This window comes from Sitodiplosis mosellana, unplaced genomic scaffold (genome assembly GCF_009176505.1).
Source record: "Sitodiplosis mosellana isolate CC-2019 unplaced genomic scaffold, AAFC_SMos_1.0 Smas_scaffold_6226, whole genome shotgun sequence".
In the NCBI taxonomy this organism is placed as follows: domain Eukaryota; kingdom Metazoa; phylum Arthropoda; class Insecta; order Diptera; family Cecidomyiidae; genus Sitodiplosis; species Sitodiplosis mosellana.
The window spans coordinates 18,924,245-18,939,715 of record NW_022601467.1 but is presented as its reverse complement, the minus strand read 5'-3'; the positions used below and the strand labels follow the sequence as shown (position 1 = coordinate 18,939,715).

General features: G+C 37.1%; 1 protein-coding gene across 6 annotated transcripts in view; it reads left to right on the top strand.

Moving 5' to 3' along the window:
• Positions 1-15,471, top strand: part of LOC129579316 (CUGBP Elav-like family member 4) — a 337,351-nt gene that overhangs the window by 9,103 nt on the left and 312,777 nt on the right. For 2 of the 6 annotated variants that reach the window (XM_055469283.1, XM_055469282.1), the window contains exon 1: positions 5,421-8,313. The exons of the other annotated variants lie outside the window; for them this stretch is intronic. The gene's annotated coding sequence lies outside the window, so the exon portion shown is untranslated. Of the gene's footprint in view, positions 1-5,420; positions 8,314-15,471 lie in introns of those variants that run through there. 6 annotated transcript variants of the gene reach the window in all.

Here is a 15,471-nt window from a genome sequence, read left to right as displayed (position 1 = left end):
TGCTTGGATCGAACGAGATATGTATTTGGTCGAGAAATCCGTGTAAAACTTTAACCGAAACAAAACAAGAATATATTCCAAAATGAACGAGTAATCAAAATAACCGTCTCGTTTTACCCATTCATTTATAAAAAGAAACCGGAACACAGTTATTCAATATGTTGATGTAAAAGCATGCGAGTTCTCGATTAACTCGTAAACAGAAGAAAAACACAAATGTTTATTTGAGAAGAAGAAAAAGAAGAGAAAAAAAAATGGGATTGAGTGAAACAAGTTTGCGTTGGTTTTTCGGCTTCTTTTCTTTTGGGTGCCATTTAAACGATGGTTGTTGAGATCGTGTGCTGTCCACGCTTCGGTTGTTTTGGTTGGTTACGTTAATGGGTAATCTCATAAGGCGAGAATAAGTGCAAATGAGTTTCGAACAATTACTAAATTTTTCCATCAATTTCGGATAGAAATCGTTAGTCACACACACACGTGCTCACTTTCACCGAAAGGGAGCATCCATTAGAAAAAGGATAATGTACGCTACGATAAATAGTGTGAACGAAGAAAAATGATTGGATCTATATTGCATTCGACTGACATTGAAACGTGCAATCGTTGTTATTGAGGCTTTTAGCAATACATATATTTTTATGTATGTGTGCGTGTGTGTATGCTTGTGTATTGATGTGTTGGTGTTAAAGTTCGTGCTTCATTTTCGTGCCACATTGCGATACACAAGCCAATATGAAAAACGGCAAAAAAGAAAATAGTGAGCCAAACTGACCACTTTATGCAAGTAACATTTACCAAATTGAACCAATCAATTTGATTGACAGATCAAAGCCACCAAATTGAACAGCGACAAACTGTGTAACGGTTTTTTCCTCCTTCTTTGTCGTCGTCGTCGTCTTTGCACAGTTTTAAAATCAGTCATCTTTTTAAAAGCTGTAATTTCTTTGGATTGCACACAAAAACTAAAAGAAAACCGACGAAAAAGACGAAAAAAAAATACGAAGAAGAAGAAGAAGAAAAATAAATAGAACCAGAAAGTTGGAATAATAAAACCCTGAATCGTTGTTTAATTTTCCTCTCTTTTGTGCAACGAATGTGCGAGCATGTCGTTGGCTTTTATTACTGGAAAACGACAAGAAATTTCCTTTGTCCTTATCACATCCTCTTTTTTTTCTCTCGGTCTTGAGAAAGAGAACAGAGGAAAGTAGAGGAGTGAGGGAGAGAGAGAGGGAGAGAATAAAATCGTTTTCTGTATGCTATAAAAGCCGAAAATTTATTTGATATTTCACCGATTTTGGTGCCGTTCTGTTGTTTTTTTTTTTCCTCTCTCTTCTTCTGTAGTTGCTGTGTGTGTCGTGGTATTTCCGAGGCTTTTGTATATATTGCATTCACAAAACTGGGCATACTGTTAAAAATCGGTCTGTGCATAGAAAAGAGAATTATTTCAAGTTGAGCATTTTTTGGGTCCGGTTTATTTTATTCCGGTCCCCACACATATTTCGGATTGTCGATCTTGCTCACACTGATTTTTGTCGTCTTCTTTGCTTTTCCGTAGCGAAACTGTGATCTCAAAACACCGTTGCTCAGTACACAGCATCTAATATGTAACATCGGAATGGCACCAAAGTAGAAGAAAACACGCGTTCACATTTGCCATACACACACACGTATAAATATGTATATTTATATTTGATTTTGCATTGCAAACAATAGCAATGGGGCAATCAGCCGACTACTTTCAAGACAATAGTTTACCGTAAAAAACACACACATTATGTTTACGTATCGCTAGAACGAACGTGTAACGGCATAGACAAAGTGAAATAAAAATAAAAGAAAAATAATAATAAATGAACCCGAGAGTGGAGACGATAAACGAGAAAGGCACGGCATATAAAAAAAGGACTCGTTCGCTGCGAATCGATGTTACCTTTTGCACACACGACTCTTGCACACAAAACGTTAATATTTGCTTGCATGCTGATTCCTTCACAGCACATCACATGAAGCTGAATCACGAAGCTTCAAAGGATATAACCTGTTGTTATCGATTTGTTACTTGAGAGATACAATGGGGAATAAAAAAAGAAAACTATGCCAATATATTTCACAAGGGCTTGTGAACCAACTACAGCTGCACATTTTCTTTTCAAGTAACGCATTTGCTTGTATTGTTGATGACGGGCTACACACGATTACTAGAGGAGTGGTTGTGTAATAGCATACAGACAGACAACGTTCAGTCAGGAGCGAGTAAAAGAAAAACGAATGTTAAATAGATTAAGAGAACATTTTAGATGGAAAATGAGTCGAACATCGCCTCTAAGCTCCCATAATCGCTGTGAAAAAGAATTGCCCGGAAAACTGAAGAAAAAATGACAGGAAAAAAAATAGAAGAAGAAAGAAAAGTAGAAACATGCCAATCGATTGGCGGTTCGATTGTCTGTTTCCGAACTAGCGAAAGCGATAAAGAAACGTGTACGAAATGGCAGAGAAAGAATGTCACACAAATGAAAAGCGAATTTATTTGCATTTATATTAAATAAGCTTCATTTGCTATGCAAGTGATGACATAGCGTTTAACTTTGTGCTTTGCAATGTGAGGAGGAGCCAGCAGTAGTGCGAGTAAATTTTCTCAGGCATTTCTTTTCCGATATTTGTCACTGTGCACAATTTGTAATGTCACCGTTGGTGGTGTCATTGTGTGTTAACCGCTCAGTTTTCGATCATCTAGAACACGTACACTAATTTATTGCTGTGGAACCCCGTCTTCTTCCCTTTCTCTCCATACAAACATTACTCAAAAGAGCTACAACCTCTCCATCCCCTACTCCTGTCGCTCATACACCGATTGACTATCGTTTTGCCCCAATGCTTTCGTGTTGGCGTTTGGCTTTGTGCCTTTTATCCTTTGACAAATACATGAAATATCGAATCATTCGGCAAAAACATCGCCTCACTAAGATTTCTAAACCGCAAATAATGAAACGCTACTTTATCGAGCTGAATAGGCGTAATTATTGTTTTATATCGATGCCATTGGCGAAATTCGAATGACGGAACATATATTTGGTGCTTGTTATCGTCTGCATGATTATTACACCACATTCTAAAATCCATTAACGAACAAACTTAAATAACGTGGCTCAATGAGCCGAAGCAAACATGCGTTGCGCGCAAAAAAAAGGATAAAGAAAAAAATATACACATAGAAATAATACATCAACAACAACAACCAACACACACAATTTACAAACACTCAAAAACACATTCATTCTTTTTCATTCTCTCTCTCTCTCCCGCCTTCACTCCTTCTGTCAAACACATACACACACACACGCATTTCGATCGTTTATTCTCAACTATAATTTTATTTATTGTATTTGCTAATCGTTTCTTTCCAAATGATTTAGAATTTTCGAAGTGCCTAATTACATTTGCTGTATTGTTACTTGATGTTGTTGTGTGTAAAAATCAAAAACAAATAAGAAAACCAGTTATATTGAAGAAGAAGCAGAAGTGAAAAAAAAGCACGAAGCAAAAACACGAGAAATAGAAAGAAAAAAAAATCACGGGACAAAAGTCACGCCCAATCATTTTTTCCTTCCCCTCGAGAACACAAAAACAAAATCAACTGAATTATCAATCAAAAAGGACACACAAACACACACACCAATAGTCATCAAGTGGAACAAACAAGACCTTAAGTTTGAATTGAGTGTTGCTAAGTAAAGTGAGAATATCGAGAGCATGTAATTGAATGTTGACAGTTGGCGGAATGTGTCACCCGGCAACGTTTGACAACAAATAGAAGAAGAAAAAAGAGAAAGTCGGGCAGAAAAAAAAAATTCCCGATAGAATTATCGAAGTTCGATCACATGAGGCGTTAACGTAACAGCAAAACGACTAAGCAAATAAAAGTGCGTGAGCAAAGTCGTAAATGTATGAAGGACTCAACAACGACGACGACGACGACGACGAGTACGAATAGAACAGAAAAAAATGTAAACAAAAAGAAAACGGCGATAATTGCCAAAGTGAATTGTTCCAAGTGTTTTGCCGCTTTTCACATTGCAGCGTGCAAACCAGAAAAAGAAACAAACGAAACCAAACACAAAAGTTCCAACACCAACAGGAACCGAACAAAAACAAGAAATAAAAACTAAGCACAAAAAAAAAGAAAAAAAAGAAGAAAATAACGCGTCGAAAACGCGCGCTGACGGAATATTGACAAAGTATAATTAAATAAGCATTTTGGCGGAAAACAACGCTACACATCCGTAATCGGATCACCATCAATCATTTGGCGCTGAACGTATATTTCATGTCAAATCTTCGACCCATTTACGTGCGTATCAAGCTCCGGTCTACCGCTTTTATATCAATTAAAATATCATATAAATTCACCGCAAATCAATAGCAAACCAACCAACCATCCCACCCACGGCCGCCTCCGACGCGGGCAAAATCACATTTGAAATATTCCATATATTCAAACGATAGAAAATAAGTGGTAGTTTGTGTATCTGGTTTGGCATTTAGATAAAAAGAAGAGAACAACAGAAAAAAAACCCCATAAACAACAATAGCAGAAAAGAGCAAACGCGAATTAATGGCATTTGAATGTGCATTACAGTGAGCATAGTATGTGAGTGAGGCATAGACAGTAATTTGGTTGTCAACGAATATTAGCAATCAAAATTAAACGGCAACAAATACACATCGCATTTCAAACACGCCCAATTGGAATGGAGTGAAAACGCAACCAAAGGTCGAAACATACAATCATACCGGTTGTGTTGAAGAATTGTGTGAGTGTTATCGGTGTGAAACGAAATTGAACTACCTATTTTCAGAGGGGTGAGAACAGAAAAAAAAACATACACAAACACGACAGAGACAGAGAACGGTGGCACATAATAGCCTAAAAGGCGAGACACATACGATAAAAATAAACACACTCTCTCTCACACACACACACACACACACACACACACAAACACAAACATAAAATAATAATAAAAACACGAAAAGTCGGTGATTGCAAAAAAAAAGGAAAGTAAACAGAGCCGAAAAAAAATAGTTGAACCGAAAAAGCTAAACAATTGAGAATGAAATTTGTGTGTCCTATTGTATGCATGGCATTCGTTTTCGCGTGGGTGTGTACATTAAACTAAAAATTGTAATACGTGAAACCGAAAAATTTATACGCTTGCCACGTACTCAGTCTCTCTCTCTTTATATCCATTGAAAAGCATTACAAGTTCATTTTCCTTTCTCATAATTTCTCGTTTGCCGGGGTCCGGTTCATTCATTCATTGAGTTTTCCATTTTTCTCCTACCCCCCAATCTCTTGCTTTCTCTCTCTCTCACTTTTGAACAGAAATTTTTTTTTCCTGATTTTATTTTATGTTTTTTTTTCTTCCTTTCTTCGTGAGTGCCGTTAATAAGTTAGAACCCATGTGTTTGCCAGACGTAAACATTTTGTTCGCCGAGTTTTCAATGTGTTGATATTGGAGCCCGTTAACGAAACAGTGAATGCAATGAAAAAAGACGAAAAGCCAATGAACGGGATGAAGCGACAAAACCGAAACTGAACCAAACAAAACCAACTTACACACACACACGGCTAAAAAAATATGCAAGTTCTTTAAATATTTACGGTGAAAAATTTTCAGTGAATTCATAACAAAAAGTTTATGGTTGTTTTCATCGTTTTCACGGCGTACGTAATTTGATTCGTACACAAACACACATACCGATAAAAAAACGTGCATTTATTTGTGCCTCACACCCTGTCACTCGGTCGGCTTTGATTGCAAACTTTCATTTTGCCCTACAACCTTGTGTTGTTGGGAATTGTGCGTGCGAATGTGCATGCGTACAGTCGGGCACAATATTGTGAACGATACGGAAATTCTATCGAAATTCCGGCATCCCCCGTATGTGTATCATAAAAGTAAGAGAAACAGTGAGTGAGACAGGCCGAGAGAACATTGAACAATTTTTTCTATCGCCTGAAAAGATTGCTATTAATCAAAGCATAGTTGGCCCGAATAGAACAGCATGAATCATAGAATTTACAAAACAGCCCAAGATATGTGTGAGCGTGTGTATGTTTGTATACACATCGAGGGTCCATACAAGTACACGCAAATGTTTTGTAAGCTAAATGCCTAAATCGCAATCACTTGCATTCAACACTCGATTGCCCGACACCACAGCGAAAATCACATTTTCACCGGTGCACCGAAAAGGGTCGAAAAGCTGTTTTTAATAAGTTGTTACTCCATGAAAATTGTTATCTAAATAAAGTTCAGCGCCACAAACGAAGAAGAAGAAGTAGAAGAACAAAAATAACCAACAACACAAAAACGCCAAAGAGCTCTCTCGAACTCCCAAAGAACCGTTTAAAACAAACAAACAAATAAACACCCAAAGTCTGTCTACAGATGAAAAGTTTCTCTTTGTGTGTTTGAAGAATTGTTCAATTTGTTGAACAAGACATTCCATTATTTCAGCCGCATGAATCGATAGAGAAAAAAAAGTAGAGACGTGCTTTTTTCCCACCCGAGTATAGAATCGTGTGATAAAGCGCGCGTGAGAGAGTGTTCCGTATTATGCGTGTCGGTAAATCGAATCAAAATCATTAGAACCAGAACCGTTGGATTTGTGGAACAATTACGAGGAATAAGCAGCAAAACGCTAGTTATACAAGAATTTGATGAGACATCAGCAATCGACAGCTTGCATTCGAATATCGAAAACAGTCCAAGACCAAAAACCAAGTGAAGTATAGATAGAATTAAGTGTGCCACTTCTCTATCTTACACAAGGGCATCCCTCTCGCACATATCCCATCTCAAGTATGTGTGCAGTTTGGATTTTCGGCATGACTACACAATTAACAATTTCATGAGAGGCACTTGGCAGTGCATTGCAGTGTGTATCGCTTCATTGTTTCGCATTTTATCTTCATCTGGCCCGCTGCTGCTGCTACTGCTGGATTGTTAATCGTTCTATGAGCAAGTGAGTGAGTGTGTGTTTTCGATTTTGATGCGAATCGATAAGGAATATCCAGTTGGCAAAGTTGCTTCACTTTAAAAACGAAGGCTATAAAATTGCAATACATTCGCACGAAGAGAAATAACAACGACGACGACGACGACGACGACGACGACCAAGAAGAAGCATAATAATAAAACGGTGCTGTAATCGTTCAATGCTCTCGTGTGTGTTATACAGATTTTCAATTGTTTATTCAGAGGATCATATCAAATGCCGGATTGCTTAACCACTGCGATAAAGTGTCACACATCTGAAGCGAGTGAGAAACAGTACGAACGACACTACACGTTTAAGTGCACATATGTAAATACAATCGTTCGTATGTGTTATCGTAGACCAAGCGCATACTGCAAGTTTTCATAATTTTTTGTTCGGGTTTTTAATCAAATGCCGGCCTCTTAATATCGGCTCAACAGACAATTTTATGCACGAATAAACGAACGTGGAACTGAATATGTAAATGATACGAATCTCCATCTTCAAATCGACTTTAATTACGGCTGCAATTGAACAAATGTGAATTTTTTTTATTTTGAATAAGGAATTGCCAACGGTTGATTATTTGACGTACTAATTCTGTTGCGTTTAAATAGGAATTAATCTTTTATGAATGAGAAAAGAACACGGTGACATCTAATATAAAATTCATTTAACTGCACACACATTATGTCAAAGAAAATTTATCAATAGCAAATCGATACCACAAGAATTAATCAACAAGAGTGAGATACGGAACAAATATTTAAAAACAATTGACCTTAGACTTATAGACGACTGGTCTCATTTTAAACGAAGTGACTATTCAAGCCATCATAATAATGTGGTTGAGTGTTTGACAAATTGCTCGTCGCATTTAAGTTTATCTTGTATAGCATTGTTCGGGTGTGTATCATATGCCACGATTGTTATTAGCACATATCATCAATTCTCTGGATTATTTATATTTCAAACATATTACCATTTAATGATAAACGCATACAAAACTCATAAAAACGAATACCGCACGTGTCGTATGAAAATCAACCAATAATTACATATTTTTTAAAACGAAATTTATAAATTGTTCAATGGGACACATTGAACATTAAACTTATTGAAAGAAAAAAAAACAAACAGAAACAAAAACGATTGAGTCAAAAATAAATACCATAATCAGCGACAAACAGCGTATTAGACGACAAACGATTTAAACATTCGTCGCATTGACGAGCACATCGTATTGATAACAAGTCGCGACACTGAAACGTAAGTAAATTATTCATTTTAGTTACTGTTTAATAATGTAGGTCACGATTTGATTTTTTGTTTTGCATCGCCAACAGTCTGTATTTTACCGTGTTTGCGCGTGTATCAAATATAGAACACATACAAATCAAATCAAAGATACAGTTGAAAAACACATAGCGAGAAGAAAAAATCACTTGAAATCTGCAAACTTTTCGAAAATGGTTTGTTTTTATAGTTGAAAATAATGGACAACGACAATCATTTGCTGATTAGAGATTCTGCTGTCTCACCGACACTTTATCCATATAACATTCATTCGAATGAAATGTGATTGATAATTCGCAAAAGGGAATATCCTAATATCGTAACTCTGATTTAAGCTATGTTCCATAATAAATTACCGTTATGCTTCGTTATGATTAATCTGTGTGAGCACATGATTACATTATTACGATAGAAACTTTTTCGCTTTGTTCCGACAATGTGCGTCAATAATTCATATGAAAACGAATGTTGAACGATGCTCGGGAAATCTTCTCTATGGGGTTTGTACGAACGGAAAATGAAAAGCACAAAAAAAAGAATTGAAACCAATCACACAATTCGTTGGTGAAAGTGACAGGCCGTGGGCCAGAGAAACCGATTCCATGACAAACGAACGAATTTCACGATGTTCGAAATAACAATTTGTGTACGCAAACAATAATAAATCGAATATCGATTCCGAAACGATCACTTTACTCGGTAAGCGTTTGTCTGTGGTGTCTATGTGCTGATTTTCCGTTTCGATAAAGAAAATCGATTCTATTTTCAGTAACAAAACCGAGAAACGGCCGATAGAGGAAATCGAAAGGCGTTTGAGCAGAGTAAATATCCCCATTATTATATAAATGCTCTCTCGCACAACAATGAATTCAAATCATTTTGGAATGGGAGACCGATATAATGAAATCATATTTTTCGGCAAGCTCATGAAAGATGCTACATCGTATCGACGTGATACACGTTTCATCGTTTCAAACAAAGATCAATTGTCAATTAAATCAAAATCATTTGGAGCGCGAGCACTCGCGTTATGACCTGACACCTGATACTGATACAGCACGCAGTGTGCATTTACGATAAACGAAAAAAAAACTCGATCCGTATATGAAACATTCCTTTCTTTGAAAATGAGAAGAGAAAACGGTAATGTGATGTTATTGTATGGAATTAATGGTTTTCGCTTTTGTATTAGCTATCCTCTCATTTCCCATTGATTTCGATAAATTTCCTGGCAAATGGGTTTGAATTATTGGAAATAATCATAATCATGTTGAGTTTGAGAGAACGATACAAATGCCAAAGTGTCTTGAATCGTTTATCAAATAAAAGCAGCCACATTTTCGCTCTCGCCGCATACACACACACACACACACACACAAACACACACACACATACATCTAATATCGAATTTTCGATAAAATAAGCACGAAGCCGTAGCCGTAGCCGTATTCGCTATGTGTGTGTGCATGATTTCGTTTCGTTTTTTGCTGGTGTTGCTGTTGTTGTTGTTGTTACAACGTTTCGATATTGGTTCGTCACAATATAAATGCACACATTTAATCGAAATCCGATAATAGCATTATAGTGTAATCAGATTGTATTCACAATCCACGTCCACGTGAACAACGAACGAGCTTTTGTACGAACAAAAAATACATCGTGGAATGAGAGCAAAATAGAGAATATGAAAGAGAAGGAGAGAGAGAGAGAGAATGTGTGCGGTAACTATGAATTCTGGTTTTAATTTAATGTAATTATATTGGCTTTCAGAAGTTTGCACTCCATAAATAGCATAATCTTTGATCTCATACGAAGGCCGACGTTGTCGTCGCTGTCACTGTCGTCGTCGTTGTTGCCGCCCGTTCAAACTCATAACCTTTGCCGCATTTTCATTAAGCTCGACCAGCACAAAAATCCATATTTCAATCGGTTTCATCCAGATTTTGTTCCCATTTCATCGATATATACTAAATTTGTTGTTTAATTAGTTTATGGGCCGTCGATACTGGCAATGGAATATACCGTCAATGAATTTTCTTGTTCGAATTTCATATTTGCATTCGTTGTTTACAATTAACACTGAATATTCTACGTAGAAATGCACTCAATGAATGTGTTTTATATCAGCAGCAATGCTCATCGATCAACTAGCAACTGCTGGTAGCGGCCAATGTCAAGTGATTCCACTTACCTCCCATCCATGTTTTTCAAATCACCGAACCAAAAAAAAAAAAACAAAGATAAATCGTCCGAATTTTTCTACGTTAAACCTTACGAAAACGATCCAATCGCAACGTGTATGAAACATTTGACAAAAAAAAACACACGATTATTATCGAATAAATGTCCCTGCTGTCAAAATATTACGCAAAATACTTTGCACACAAACACAAGTAAAAGAACAGAAATTGTCAAATGGTGAGCTGATAATTTCCCTTTTTGCAATCGGTCGATACGAACAATCACTTTGACGACCGTTTTTTACCATTGCTTATGTGTGTGAGTGTGTGCTGCAGATGTTTCGACCCATTCAAGGGTTAAGCTAATTTTCTACACCATAATTCTATCAATATCGTTTCGTTCGACTCGCGTCAATTTGTTATTGTTGCAAAAACCCATCATCCAGTTTATCATTTCGATTGTGCAGCTGTCGAGTTTCCGCTCTCGTTCATCGTGTTCCTTTATGGCATCGAATCGAAAAAAAAACACACACACACACACACACACACACACACAATGTTGCCAAAGACGGTTGAGTCTACATCAACGTCACACGTATCCATTTCATCTCGTCGTCGTATCTCATCTTATCTCATATTTATATGTATAGATATTTCCGTTTTCTTTGCCTGACATTTTGTACGCTCTTGATGGGTGTTAAAGTGTAACAATAACATCAATGTGCTTCGTCTCCATATCTCTCACATCTATCTCGCACATATGAAATCTATTTAAGCTCCATCGAATTGAATCCTCTTACAAATGAATACACACAAAGCAGAAAACGAAAGAAGAACGAAAAGAAACGAAATGAAAGGAAAAATTGCAAAACTCCAAAACGAGAAAATAACACTTGCTGTGTGTATGTTCACCGCACGCGTCGATTCCGATAAAAACCAATACCGTTGTGAGTGCACCCGATTTGAGTAGTCTTCACGTGTTTTGGTAACAAATGCAATCGATATATTCCCAACACACAATCGCACCCGTTTCACGTTTCCCATTCGAAATCTATCTGCGTTCATATCCGCCTGGTATTCGTATAAAGCAAAAAAATAAAAGTAGAATGCTAAAAATTTCAATCGAAGAGTAAAAAAAGCTTGTGTTCGATGAATGTAAACTCTTATGTAAAAAACATATTCCAGACGAGATCAAAAGAATTTCAGCGCTTTTTTGTCGAGATGATTTTCTAATGGACAATTTTCAACTTTGAACATTTCGATGCAGTAACGGCGAACAAATTGATGAGCTTTTTCGGCTTTTGGTAGATTTACTGCAACAAAAGCACCAAAATAATGTGAAGAAAAAAAAACATCACTTTATTTGTAAAGGCGGAACGTATGCGTTATTCAATTAATGTGTTTTGTGCGGTGGCAATGAGATGATTGAGAGTCAAATTGAAAGATAGATTCATAAGTATGCAACTAATAAAATTGAAATTTCTGCACTTTTCGACGAAAACGCAACACCGACTCAACTATTCATATAAAATTTACTCGAATTTAAATATATTCACATTTCTCACAATCATCCGTGGAGAACGGTAAAGCAGTAGTCGCACCTATCTGCGTCACTGGGTGATCCATCATTCAAACATCACTCAATAGACTTTGTCATGTTATGACGTAGTAGTCAACTACTCTACCGTTTGTATACAGTCATGTTTTCATCATTTCAAGTCAAAATCATGCTCTTAACATGCATATTATATGCTTTTGCAGGTGAAAAGGATACTATATGTTCGGGCTATGTTTAACTCTTCTAATAAATAATAGTAACACACTCATGCACACATACAAACACACACACACACACGTGCGTTTTATAGAAACAAAAAGATTGTGGAACATAGGGGTATTGCAACGACCATAAAATATATGTATTTCATCAAGTTTATCAAGCTCTTTCCAAGTTTATGCATAGTGTCGAACTTTTGTTCAAGCTCTACCATCTAAATGTACAGTAAAATAATTTACGGGCATGACGTTAGATGGCGTTTTTTCTGGTCAAAAAAGTTGCAATATCCCTTTGTTGTGGAACATCTTACTATTATCGTAGCTTGTTGAAAGCCTTATTTCCTCTCGTTCTCATGAACCTTGCACATCATTTTGTAGATGCCTTCTTTTGAAATCATGCCATCTCTTTCTCTCCCTCTGTGTTTGTGTGTATGGTTTATTTTTTCTCGCTCTATCTCTCACCTCGTTCTCGGTCGGTTTTCTTCAATCATTTATGAATTATGCATTTCATTCATGCATCGGAGGTGCATTGGAATCACTTCTCGTTGCACTGATGGTGATAACATGGAATGGACCGAGAAAAATAAAATCCATTATCATTAAAAGCAAAAATGAAAATTTTTGTCACATGCACATGCATTTTTAGCATTGGCTTACGGTTCAAGTCTCGTACATTTAGTTTTAAGTAAATAGTACATACGACGTTGGAGATAGAGAAATTGCTTGTCGAGTCTTAATTGAACAAACATTTTGTCGAGCAACGACAAACTCAATGGGGCCCAACCAAAACAGCTCAACCACAAAATCACAGAATATTTCAATTCAATGGACCTAAAAATTTTCGGTGAGAACACCGACATTCATTCACCAGTTGACCACCTCATGAAATCCACATCAATTTACTCAAGAGGACGTTTATCGCTTCGGCCCATACTCTTTGCCTTCTAATATCAAGTTATTTGCAAATTTTACGGAAATATTTTTTTTTCTCTTCTGACTCATCTCTCTGTTCGGTGTGTTTCCATGGCAAAAAATATATATGTATATTAAAATTGATTGATTGTGCAAATGTTTTCTTTGACTATGGTGAAATGGGCGAATGAGGCGATGCAAGCAGACCATACACAAGCCGACTGACTATGCATCGCAAGCATACATGCATTCAGCTTGAAACTAAAGCCGAACTTTCTAAATACACATAAATAATTACTCGGTGCGCCTGTTTATCGTGAGCTCAATGCACAGGCATTTCTTCCTGTATTAGAGAGATGGAGTTGAACAGACACTATAGGCTATCCAACAACATATAGTCGTATTTGTATTTGTATTTTGTATGAGGAAAACAAAACTGAGAAAGACAGAAAGAGAGGAAGAGACACACTCACAAAGTGTGAGTGAGAGTAAGAAAGAGAGAGAGAGAGAGAGAGAGAGAGAGAGACGGAAAGTGACTGGGGTATGTATATACGGTAGCTAGATATGAAGTTAAAATGCATGTAATGTAATCAGAAAGAGATACAGCCTCACAAAGAGAGAAACAAATAAACAACAAGCAAAAAAGCCTCATTTGTTGCCGCTCAGAGAGCAAACGAACGAACGAATGAGCGAACGGCGACAACGATGGCAAATGGGCATATAATACCATGTTATCATAATCATAGGTACCATTACAAAGTACGACAAAGTATTTACATTGTAACGATGCATAAGATAGTGAAATTAAAACAAATTTCAAGTAACGAAATAGCGTACAGATTTTCGGATGCAGGCGCGCATACAGCGAAAGGCAAAGGGTCGGAGAGAGAGGAAGAGAGAGAGAGAGAGAGTGGGAGAGAGAGACAGTGCCGAAATGTGTGGAACGAGCGAGTTGCATGCGTGTGTGTCTGTTTATATGGGCGAGAGTGTTTTTTTGTTATTTTTTCTTCAGTGCACATCTCCACCACTGAATGTGGTGAATAGAAATGTGCACACGTAGAGCATCAAGCACAAAGGATTATTTCGTTACGTACAGAGAATATTTAATGAAAGATTCGCTTTGAAGTTGAGTCTTCGTATCTGAGTGGATGGCGGCAATGGGAGGCTAAATGAAGGACCTGTGTCTGTGTCTGAGGCTGTTTCGATGTGTGTGTGTGTGTGTGTATGTTCCATTAGCATCCAACCATCCTATCAGCACATATGTACTTTATTACGCATTATGAAGAGAATCGATTCATTGAAGAGTAAAATTTGTACCAGATATTTACAATAATTAAAATGGTACAACTTGGATCGTCAAGTTACATGATTGCTCCGGAGGAAACTGTTTATCAAATCAATATGAGAGAGGGAGAAAACCATACATACACTCTCTCGTTCACTTTATCACACACACACACACACACACACACATGCACACAACAAAGGTTTTTGCCACGAAGCTGTTATTTTATGGTTGATACATAAACTTCAGAATAAATTACGGCGCCATATTTTTAATTAGATTTGTTAAATGACGAAGCAATAAAAAGGCAGCGAACGGCACACGCATACTTTTTCAGTTCTATAAGTGTGTTTGTTGTGGAATGGAATGGTGTGTCAGTTTGAGGTGATTGAAATTTGAATGACGTGAGACGTGCAAAATGAAGGATCGGTCGTATAGCATTTTGAAAAGAGGAAAAACGAGAGAGAGAGAGAGAGAGAGAGAGAGAGAGAGAGAGAAGAGAATTTGTTCCGAAGAAAACAAATTAGAAATTATAATTTGGAGAATTCATTCCATCAACATGCGAGTCAGGCTACGTTTCTTTTTTAGTTCTTTTTTTCTCTCGCCTGCAAACCGGTTGGAGCATGATAAATAAGTAGCATGTCGATAAGGACGAGACAAGAACGTTCAAGGTTCACACATGTGTTCCATCGCACACTTGACAATGTGCTAGTGTCTGTCTCCAACAGGAAAACTACTATATATAGTATGTACACATAGCTCGAACAATACACGACAACAATCTATGACGTGCAAACAAACTAAATAAAATAAAAGCAAAACGAATTTTGCTGCCGAATGACATCGATAGTTGGGCTGGGAAAAACTATGTGAAACGGGGTGCCATGAGAAATGAAAGCGATAGCGAAGAGTTTTTCGTGCTACACACACACTCTCTCTCTCTCTCTCTCTCTCTCTCTCTCTCTCTCTCTCTCTCTC